The sequence below is a fragment of the Acipenser ruthenus genome, chromosome 27 (genome assembly GCF_902713425.1).
Source record: "Acipenser ruthenus chromosome 27, fAciRut3.2 maternal haplotype, whole genome shotgun sequence".
Taxonomy (NCBI): domain Eukaryota; kingdom Metazoa; phylum Chordata; class Actinopteri; order Acipenseriformes; family Acipenseridae; genus Acipenser; species Acipenser ruthenus.
In genome coordinates this window covers 6,069,551-6,081,176 of record NC_081215.1, presented here as the reverse complement: position 1 = coordinate 6,081,176, position 11,626 = coordinate 6,069,551, and the positions used below count along the sequence as shown (strand labels likewise).

Genomic DNA, 11,626 nt, shown 5'->3' with positions numbered 1-11,626 from the left:
AATAGCCAAAAAAGTTATAGAAAAGAAGTAAAAACACATGCATTATTATAACTACTGAGTAAGCAGCAATCTGTTTCACGCAGCAACAAATATTCAGTCCCTACATTGGCCAGCAATTAATGCGTGCCTCCATGCAGGAACCATCTTGTAACTTCAGTAAGCATATTAAAGATTGATGCACATTAATGTATGGTCATTAAAGGTGCCATCTGGTCTCAATGTTTTCAGTATGCCTTGCAGGGGCACACACATCCTATTTTTTAATTTTATGTAATGTGTGGCATGGGACTGCACAAGGGTGAATCACACATTACAGACACACATTATAAGTTTTGCTGCTTGATTTGTTAAACCAAGACACTATTTCTTCAAAAGACACATACTGTCAGTTAATTAAATTATACACTGGATACAGATGTTATCAAGAGAGTTTTAAACTGCGCCTTCCATTTAGTTTTTGTGTTTCTTTTCAAAATTCCTGATGTCAACCCTACAGGTTAACAAGTTCTGTTTCAAAGTAGCACTAGGGTTGGTAACTGTCCAGCGGGTAGGCAACTCCAGTCCACAAGCCCTATTCCATAGGCATAATTAAACAGTACCAGGTCAGAGGTCTAATTGGATCAATTTAATAATGAAGGGCATGATAAAAACAAAGACCAGGACTGGAAGCACCTAGGTTGCCTTCAGCTGACCTTGGCTATCACAGATTTGGGCATTTTAAATACCTCTGCATTTTCAGATTAACTAAACATCCTTACTGGTTAATGTACAATGCTTTAGGATCTTGAGATGTGAGTCTTGATTAGTGATCCCTGCATTTCTCAACATCCAATTCAATGATCTCTATTGAAACCAAACTGTGTAATACATTGTGGTGCATTCATTTTTTTTATTTTACATACCATTTTGTAGCTCTGAATTCTCCAGATGAAGCCACCAGCATTTGCCTTTAACCTTTGAACAGGTGTCAATGTTTTGCACAACAATAACCATGTCTCCTAATACCAGTACAAATTTAATATATGACGTAACATACAACTGCCATTCAAGATCTGGAAGATTCAAGATTCAAGGTTAATAATGGAAGATCTTCCAATATTACCCCCCCCCCCCCCCCCCCCCCCCCCCCACCCTCCCCCCAACAATAGGAAACCACGTATATACCAGTTGAGAGCAGTTTTTCAATGGTTAGTATTAATGTTTCTCCCAGTTCCGATGCACTTACCGGCACTCCTGTTATGTATTTAGTGGTCTGCCTCTCTGGAGGGATCCCCCATAGTGTGTCCCTTTCTCTGTATAAATTTGGAATGCAGTTGTGTGACAGATGTTGACATCACAGCAGCAGATAAATCCATCTTGTATCAGCCCCGAGACCCTGGATTATCTCTTTCGTCCATCCCCAACATCTGCCAAGGGTTGGAATGTGCGAATTATCATGTTTTGCGTTTTATTCTTTTGTAAAGTGCTTTGGGATGCCTGCATGTGATTTGATTTGGTACCAGTACATGTTATTGGGTTAGTGTTTAGTGTTTTGTTTCTTAATTGTTGAGCAATTAAGGGAAGTTATTCAATAATTCTGCCTTGATAAACATTGTCATTGTTCGAATAGACAGAAAAGTAGCATCTTGAATACTGTTAGGATGCAAATGTCTATTTTTGTTTTTTTAAATAATAGACCAGCAGCAAAATATAAAAAGTGCTACCCAAACTGGACTTATACACCCCCAAAACATGACCTGCAACCAATCCAGCTACACTTCCAGTCAAAAGTTTTAGAACACCCCCATTTTTCCAGTTTTTATTGAAATTTAAGCAGTTCAAGTCCAGTGAATAACCTGAAATGGTACAAAGGTAAGCGGTAAACTGCCAGAGGTTAAAAAAAAAAAGTTTAGGTTACCAAAAACTGAAAAATAATGTACATTTCAGAGTTATACAAAAAGGCCTTTTTCAGGGAACAAGTAATGGGTTAACAACTTACAGCTGTTCTGCAGCAATGGAAGTAAATTAAGCCTTGAAAGTTGATGCTAACAATTCCTACAGGTGTCCCAACTTTTGTTGATTACTTACAAACCCTCTGTCTGTATAAAAGCAGTGTTGGAACAGACTGTGTTACTACACCCTCTTAAGCATTATTTGGACAGTATTGTACTGCAGGAAGTAGTATATTGCTCTCATAATGGCGAGAAAAAAGGCAATTAACAAAGTTAGACAGACAGACCATTATAACCCTTAAAAGTGTAGGTCTTTCCTTTAGAGAAATTGCAAAGAAAGCCAAGGTGTCAGTGAGTACAGTTTCCTACACCATCAAAAGGCACTTGGAAACTGGAGGAAACTCTGACAGGAAGAGGTCTGGCAGACCCAAAGCCACAACAGAATCAGAAGACAAGTTTCTAAGAGTCAACAGCTTGCGTGATAGGCAGCTCACAGGACAACAGCTTCAAGCACAGCTTAACACTGGTCAAAGTAAGCAAGCCTCAGTTTCAACTGTGAAGAGAAGACTTCGAGCTGCAGGTTTGACAGGTCGAGTGGCAGTAAGAAAGCCATTGCTAAGATGGCAAAATAAGAAAAAGAGGCTTGCCTGGGCCATGAAGCACCGCCAGTGGACTACTGAAGACTGGAAGAAGGTCTTATGGACCTATGAATCAAAATTTGAAATCTTCGGTTCATCACGCAGGGTTTTTGTATGCCGTCGAGTAGGAGAAAGGATGGTTCCAACTGTCAAACATGGAGGAGGAAGCGTGATGGTCTGGGGCTCTTTTGCTGGATACAGAGTCGGCACCTGCACAGTGTGAGTGGCACCCTGAACCAAAACTGCTACCACAGCATTTTGCAGCGCCATGCAATACCCTCTGGTATACGCCTAGTTGATCAGGGGTTCATCCTACAGCAAGATAATGACCCAAAACATACCTCCAGGCTATGTCAGAACTACCTTAGAAGAAAAGAACAAGACGGTAGGCTTCAAATCATGGAATGGCCAGCACAGTCTCCAGACTTAAACCCCATCGAGCTGGTTTGGGATGAACTGGACAGAAGGGTGAAAGCAAAGCACACCTACAAGTGCAACACATTTGTGGGAACTTCTGCAACAGTGTTGGGAAGAACTTTCCGAACAATATTTGATTTCCATTGTAGAAAGAATGCCACGAGTGTGTTCAGCTGTTATATCTGCAAAAGGTGGCTACTTTGATGAGTCAAAAATTTTGATTAAATTTTATTAAACAAAACGATTCCATGATTTCTTTTTTTATCTCCAATTGTTTATTTTTTCTATGCTTTAATTTCAGAGTACATTGAGACATTAAACTGCGTAAATTTCAATAAAAACTGGAAAAATTGACGTGTTCTAAAACTTTTGACCGGTAGTGTACATAATTCACTATTTTAACCCAGATGTATGAATATCATTACAGACATTTCCCGGCCAGTACTGAATTCTTTTGGAAATGTTCTTCTGCTGTTTTGGGTTCAAATGTAAAGTGCTAATACTAGTCACAACATTTTAGGATCTAAATACCTGTAGAACTGTGGTTTAATTCTGTTATTGTCATTATCAATAAAGGATCATTTAAACTTAACATGATTACATGTATTAAACTTCTCTTACATTTAGTTATGTAAGGCGATCACTAGTATCAAACAGCAGATTTAAGATAATCACCCAGTTATCTTTTTTTTCCACTGGGAGGCAATGGTATATGACTCTTTCAGGTTGTGGATAGGAGGTGTTGGTGTCATCTCGGGGTGTCTCAACTGCACTTATTATACTGAAAACATATTGTTCTGGTCAAACTGGTCATAAACCAATTTCTGTCAAACAGGCCACTATGCTTCTCTCCCAGCCATCACCTTACGATATATACCACAGGTTAAATATAGGTCAGTACATACATATATTCTCTTGCCAAAGCTTGATATAATACATCTATCGAAATCATGTGTTTGAAATAATCTTTTGTATACTCAGTCAATTCCACTTTTCATTTTTACTTTCTATACATAATTCAAACTCCCACTTATTCCCAACTGTGCTATGAAGTGCTGGTCCAACTTGGTTTACATGATTATTACATTTCTCTATATACCAAATAGGTGGTACAGCAGGCTCACCTAGATAAAGACCTCGTGTTGTAATAAATCCATCACTGTCTGCAGCCAGAAAGTGTGGGGAAATAATAAAAAAGGCAAACAGGATGCTTGGGTATATAGACAAAAGTGTAGAGTAGAAATCCAAGGAGGTTATCATAAGGTTGACCACACTTAGAGTACTGTGTCCAGTTTTGATCAGCACAGTACCAAAAGGACATTGTAGTCCTGCAAAGGGTCCAGCGAAGAGGAACCAGATGACTCCCAGTGCGTAAGGGAATGAGTGATGAAGATACGTTGAAAGAACTGAATCTATTTAGGCTGGAACAAAGAACAGTTAGGGGGAAGTGTTTTGAAATCTTAAAAGGAGTTCACAAAGTTAACCCTAGTCAAGTATTTAAGTGCAGCATGGAAAACAGGCCCAAAGGACACAGGTGGAAGTGGAAACAGATTTAGGACAAGGGGGTATGATACACTTCTTCACACAGAGTGGCGAGGGGATGGAACGGGTTACCTAGTAATGTTGTTGAGGCAGAATCACTGGGATCCTTTAAGACCTAGCTTGACATTGTTTTAAGATTAAGAAACCGGATGAGAATATATAAACCAAATGTGAAGGCCTTCTTTTAGATTTATTTTTTATATCCTTTAGAAATAATTCAATTCTAGGAAGAAAAAGACTGTTCCTGTATTCATCTGTATGGACATTACCATTGGCCTTGGGAGGAAAGTGTGGTGATGTGTGGGTGTTTAACTTGCAGTCATGCGCTTCCACACACAAATGCATCCAATCCTTGAATGAGCATCTGCGTCATCTTCACATCAGCCACTGTTTCTGTTTTTGTTCACTTTGTTCAGTCTGAAATCACCCCAAGGATTTTTCAATGGGCACTGAAACTGTGAAGATATTTCACCAAGAACTGTAAACCCATTTCCCAGTGGCAACATTGAAATGATGCTCTTCTAATGAATATTAATGGTCAAGTAACAAACTACTTGGTTCACCTATTGAAGACACTATTGAGTAGAGTGTGGGGGGGTGTATGTGACTTGGAGCTTGATGGTTAAATCCTAGTTGAGTGGTTGATCTTGGGTGGGGGCTAGGGATGAGATTTGCGTGGGATTGGTTTGACTGAGACCAGCCAGAATGTGCACTAGCCTCCAGAGTTCAGCAGCAGTTGAGGTAACACTGAGGATTCCAGGGTAAAGAATTTCGCCACTGGGGAGCACCGTTCATAATTTCTCAATGTAACCTCCATGCCAAGTGACAGCCCCTGGGAATTAGCATTAGTAATTGCAAACTGAAGGCAGCTGGGCCACCACAGTAGAGAGGCAGTGGCTATGGAACTGAACCATACCTGTATGGCTATTATTGTGCCCTGTGGTTCAGTGAATGTATTCCCGAAACAGTTTACCAGTACAATAAAGGTTGTACTAGTAAACTGGTAAATTTGCCGTCCAATGTGGCCAAGAAAATGTGTTAACCCTTTAAATGCAATGGCACCACATTATTTATAATATCACTATCCATATCGTAGTTCTACAAGTTCCTGAACTCTAGACCATTTCTGCGGTATAAACAAGCCAGAAGAGTGTGAGGCGAGTGACCTTATGGTAAATGAGCTGGATGATCCTATTAAGGTTTGGTCTGTAATTGGTCTAAGTGCAAACTATGAATAAACTCCATTATCTATTCTGAAAATATCCTAATCCTACGGTCAAAGAGGTTACTAAGAGCTCAACACCTGCACAGTTATGGAATCCCCAACACTTTTGCCTTTTGTTGTGGCAATTGAGAATCCTACTTGTCAAGAAAAAGGGAATCCTTAGCCGCACTGCATCCCAGTCATGAGAGCATTGGCTATTGCCAGTCAGCCTCTAGAGCTTAAACTAGTGGTAGAGGGACCATTAATGTGCTTTCCTAGTCACACTGCCTCCCGGTTTTCATATTTAACCACTAAGCCACACAGCCTCCCAGTCCCTCAGCTCTAACCAACAGGACACACTGTCTCGCAGTCTCTCGGCTCTAATCACTTAACCACACTGTCTTGAGTGCATGCAATGAGCTTTGTTCAGTGTACTGCTGTTAAAATTAAAATACAAAATTAATTTAGAAGCAATGAGCCCAGCTGAAAGTACTTTTCTGAGTGTATCTGTTTTTAATCGTTTTCTAATCCAAATAAAATGGCTTGTGTAATTCCATACAGAGTGAGGGAGGGAGAAAATCAGAGAGGAAGATGAAATTGCATTACCATGATACCATTTCAGTACCAGACAGTATGCTACCATATCAAGATCACTGTGAAAAATGTGTTCCAAATCCATTGTGCCCATTGCTGGAAATGCCCTGGTGTGCTTACAGTTATGGTACCCCAGTGATGTTTTTCAAAAGGAGACAAGAAGGATAAATAAAGGGAACATGCACGTTTTTATTTATTTTTTTATGTGAAGTGAAATGGTCTTGCAGTAATAAAAAACAAACGCAGATGCTGTTGTGTAAAGTGATTAGAGACTAGTGGGGAATTAGTGAGGACAGGCTGGAAGTAATCAGTAACTAAAGCCAGCATGTCAGGCTGAGATAGGGACTGGTTGGTTTCTCAAGCCCAACAGGGCAAAGGAAGAACCTGCAACACGAAGGAATCTCAAGAGGCACCACCTGCACGAGCCTCCACATACAGGCTTGATGCTCGATGCTGTAGCAGAACCTTTGAGAAGAGAAATGACAGTGTTGAAAAGAACCAAGGTTATGTCATCAATCAGCAATTGAAAGAAGGGTTTATTTCAATTACACACAGATATGGATTAAGCAAGACTAAAACAGATGTTATCAAGTATAGACTTGTTTTTTTTTCTGTAGTTCTCAAGATATTTAAGCAGTTTGACATTTCTGCCATCAGGCTTGTAGCAAAGTGACTGTCCTTATAATTGTAACTGGCATATACTTGTGTAATTCGATCAGATATCCTTGTCCTGCTGGCTCAGTTATGAATTCAGAGTTCTTGCACTAGGGGGGCAGTCAACATCACAAATCGACCGTGTAAATGTGCACATCATTTGGTCACCTTGGCTATCATTATTAAAGAGAGAAGTCTAAGTGAACAGCCGGTCCCTACAGCAAGCCAGGCTTGAGTTATGCATGTAGGGCACGTGTCACTGATTTGGGGTAGACCTTCTCAATGATATAAACAGAGATTTCTATCTCGGTCTCCAATTCAGTCTATTATTTAAAAAAAACAAAACAATACACTAATCCCATCAGTATATTATCTTAATACTAGTTTATTACCCTGAAGAAATCCAATCAGAACTGTTAGACTCCACAACGACAACACAATAGAGTGATCCTGACACAGGAACATTCAGTGGGTCTACAAATTTTACTGCTAGAAGTATGTCAGTCAATAAGGGAAGCAGCTGGTTGGTTAATAAGAGGGAAGAAGCCATTGAAAGGTGGGGAGATGGCAAAGGAAGTGCAAAACTATCTGAAAGCATGGTTTGCAAACACAGATTTCTTTAAACTAGTGTAGTACCGGGCATTGTGTTTTAAAATAAAGAATACATGTTTCTTTCCAAATGGCCCATGTGAGCCCAATAGAATGTCTGTAAGTGCAAAGCGGGTAAGACTGATGGAATTATCTTGTTTTACACTATGTGTGTGAGTAGACATTAACAGCTTGGTGTCTGTCTTCCCTTTTTGTGTGTATTCTCTCGAACCATTGTCATATCCTCTCTAACTACAAACACTTGAAGATCATTTTGTACGGGTAGCCTCAATCACACTGCCAATCAAGCTGGGATTTAACCTTTGACATCGTGCTGACTCTGTATTCTCGTCATGTCTCCTTGACATCACCCCAGCAGGCTCCTGGCCTGACCTTTGTGGTGATGATGTCAGTGAGTGGGCTGACAGGGAAGACCCCCGTGTGTCTGTCTGAAGGATGCAGGAGGCCCTTTCAATTTGTTACATGTTTAGTAATGGATTGTGATATTGTGGACACATCAAAGGGCTCTCTGTTCTAAAGGGAAAGAGAAATACGTTTGATGTGATCTGGAATATTTATCACATGTTCTTGGGTAGTCCTCATGTCATAATGTCTCTCGTTGTTCAATGATAACTTCTACCTATCAAGACACCCTCCCTTAGAAATGTTTATTGTTGTAAATGTACTTTACCAGACACCTTTACTATGCTTCACAATACTTTGATATGATTTTACTTTGGCATACCATGGTATATTTGTTATAATTAAATACGGCACAATTTGGGAATTAAGTATACTAAATATAAGTACTAAGGTACACCAAACTGTACATAATAGGGCTCTAATTTCTTCAAGGTTTTTGTCGACATATATAGATTTGATTAATCAATGTTTTCAATGTTGCAATCTTATTTGTACGGTAAGGTGTATTGTATTTGTTATAATTAGTCAGACAATTTGATAATATCACTTTGCTTATTATAACACTCCAGTTAATATCAATCACATTTATGTCGTGCAAACAAACGCCTCAATATTAAAAGGTTCTATTTAAATAAGGTGCTGGACAGTATTAAAATGGTCTGAAATGTAATATAACATATAGAAAACTGCAATGCATATGGTAACAGCTTTTTATGCTTTTAAGTATTGCAAAGTTCAAATTAAAATGTATTAAGGGCCACTATTGAAAGCATACCTTTTACTATATAAGCAAAACAGGCATATTTGTTCAAACTTTGATGTTATTTTGCCAGGTTATTGTGAGCTCCTGATGCAATGAAACCCGCTTGTGTTGAATTAACCAAGTCTGTGAACTGCAGAATTCAGACAATTGCATTCATGCCATACCTCTGCATATTTAAATTATTTAAACTGGTGATCACTAATATAATTATGTTTCTATAAATCTTTAATTAACTCTGTGCTAAATACATTATTCTATGCTTCTTGGTGCAGATCTGAAAATGTATAATCATTGTCCTTGAGCTTGGGTCACCAAGTGTTTTTATCTGCATCTCTGTCCATTACAGATTACAGTGCAGCTGCTTTTAACCCATAGTAATACTGTGGTTTGAAACCAATAAAGCAAAGATTTTCAAATGTCGAAGTTTAGATATAAGAATGTCGTTTGTGACCGGTCTATTGCAGAGGATTTGCCGCCCTCTATTGGCAGAAAGAAAGTAATGCTATATCCAGCTTTTGTTTTATATAGGTTACGTTTTATAAGTTGAAAACGCTCCCCTGCCTCCAGAGCTCGCTCCTTCTCCACCCTTGCTCCGCAGTGGTGGAATGACCTTCCTACAGATGTCAGGACTGCCCAGTCCTTGACCACATTCCGGCGCCTCCTTAAGACTCACCTCTTCAAACAGCACCTGTAGAACTCCTCTGTTTGTATCCTAGGACACTATCACCCTTCATTTAAATGTGCTTTATTTTGCTCTTATCTGCCCCCTATTTTACTGCATTTAATCCTGTACTTCAGAATACTGTAATCTACCAAGTGTTTAACCTGTAGTATTTTGTATTTAATCATATCCTGATGTAACTATCACTATTATATGCTGTATTATTGAATTGTGGTTTGTCACACTTGTACTTTGCTTGAACAAAAGTTATTGTATTTCTTGCTCTTATTGTATTACTTGTATTGTAACACTTAATGTATTTGCTTACGATTGTAAGTCGCCCTAGATAAGGGCGTCTGCTAAGAAATAAATAATACTAATAATAATAAATACAGCATAAGATAGACAAGAAAGGTAAGTGAAAGTGTTATAAGTAGTGTTGCATTAACACACTTGTGAATATAACACTACCTATAACACTTCGTTTCTGAATTTTTAAGCAGTTATTATATTTTTCACCACAAGTATCGGGCAGATCGCTTTACCCAGAGGCATTCTGCAAAGTAAGCAGATCACCCAGAGCACGACCTGGACCCGCTCAAAAATTAATACGCAATTTCAGCGAAGACCCGGGCGTCACCCCGGGACGTTATTTTCCTTACTCATCAGTTTAAGGCATAACATCACAGCGCTCCCCGTCGGATAGGGGCTAGAGGGGCCAGATACGCCTAGCATGGTGCACTAAGTGAGGGCGCTACATTAATAGTGCCAGAGACGAATTTAACATCAGAAACATTCTTAACACTATGGGACATGTCATTGAAGTATATGCATGTATTTAAACACGTACTATATATACAAACAAAACACGTAATTCAATATAATACAAATAAGAACTACGCAGTGCATTGTGGGAGACATGGCTATAGCTCCGGCAGGTGTGGTGTGCTACAGGTGCAGCGCAACGTTCATTAGGATGACTTGCATATGCAATGTATTGTATTCAAATGCAGTTTATTAACATACAAACATGTTAAGTTATGGATTTATGTCGACTGTCAAAATGACATCGCCTATGGGGTTGAGAGGGGTTTACGGAATTCAAACGTAAAGTTTTTAATTAATCAAACTATGAACTTTATAAAGTGAACATAACATTTTAAGGCAACCCAAAGCTTGCAGTGCATTGTGGGAGGTTTGCACAAACTAAGCGCTGTTGTGGTGTTGAAAAGATAGAAATGCCATATTCAATTATAAAGTATAATTCCATTTTATAAGATTTGATAATTGCTTTTAATTACAGTAATGTAGTTACTGTACATATATGACTAGCTATGTTAAAAAAATGATTGAAGCCACAAAAAAGAAAAAGCCATTATCCCAATGCGTTATGGGAGTGTACAGTTTTTGTCTGTGTGTGTGCGTGTATGTTTGTGTGTTATGATGTTGCAAGGAGACGTTTTGTTTTGAAGAGACTGTTAGAGGTTTTCCAAAAGTTTGAGTTTGAACTACTTGACTAGAGATACAGAGTTCCAATGACCCACAAAATTCCACCAAGCTTTTCAAGATATGAAAAGTGTGCATTACACCATGGCCACTAGATGGCACACTATCCAATGCAGTACCGTATTACAGGATCAAGCTTTTTGGTTGAAATATTGTGCAATTCAGATGGTGCACTAACCCTGGTTTTGGCAGATGTCTCTTACCTTCCCTTTCTTCAGTCAATGCCAATTAGGAGCAGCAGCGGGAGAGATAAGCAGGTAATGTTACAGAGACGCGTGCATTTGAATGCTCTGCAGAACAAGCTGATAACCAGGGATGCCAACTGCTCTGACCTATTTGTACTCAACCCAATGAATACCAGACTTGCCAGTCACCATTGAGAGGAAAAAATCTATTCAAAGATCTCAAGCAATGGTTATAACTGGGGTAAAACAGGCAACTAAAGTTTCTCCTTGTCAAATATTTACTCTGATCTCAAGACAGCTGTACTTTGAAGGTTCTGTAGTGTATATTGAGAACCGAAGCACGTAATGCTGAGGGAATTCAAGGCATGTTTTATCCCGTGACAGTGATACACAAGTTCACAGAAGCTGCTATTGGGGGATAGCAGTGCACAAGCCTGGAGCAGTGCCATCTGCTGAGACAGATTTCAAACTGCCACTCTTCCATCTGAACAATTACATTATTGGGCTTACGATCTGAAAT

General features: G+C 39.2%; 1 non-coding gene across 1 annotated transcript; it reads right to left on the bottom strand.

Moving 5' to 3' along the window:
• Positions 1-9,943: 9,943 nt before the first annotated feature.
• LOC117432483 (U12 minor spliceosomal RNA) lies at positions 9,944-10,094 on the bottom strand. Its single transcript, XR_004548797.3, has one exon. It is a non-coding gene; the product is annotated as a U12 minor spliceosomal RNA (small nuclear RNA).
• Between the last annotated feature and the right edge of the window lie 1,532 nt (positions 10,095-11,626).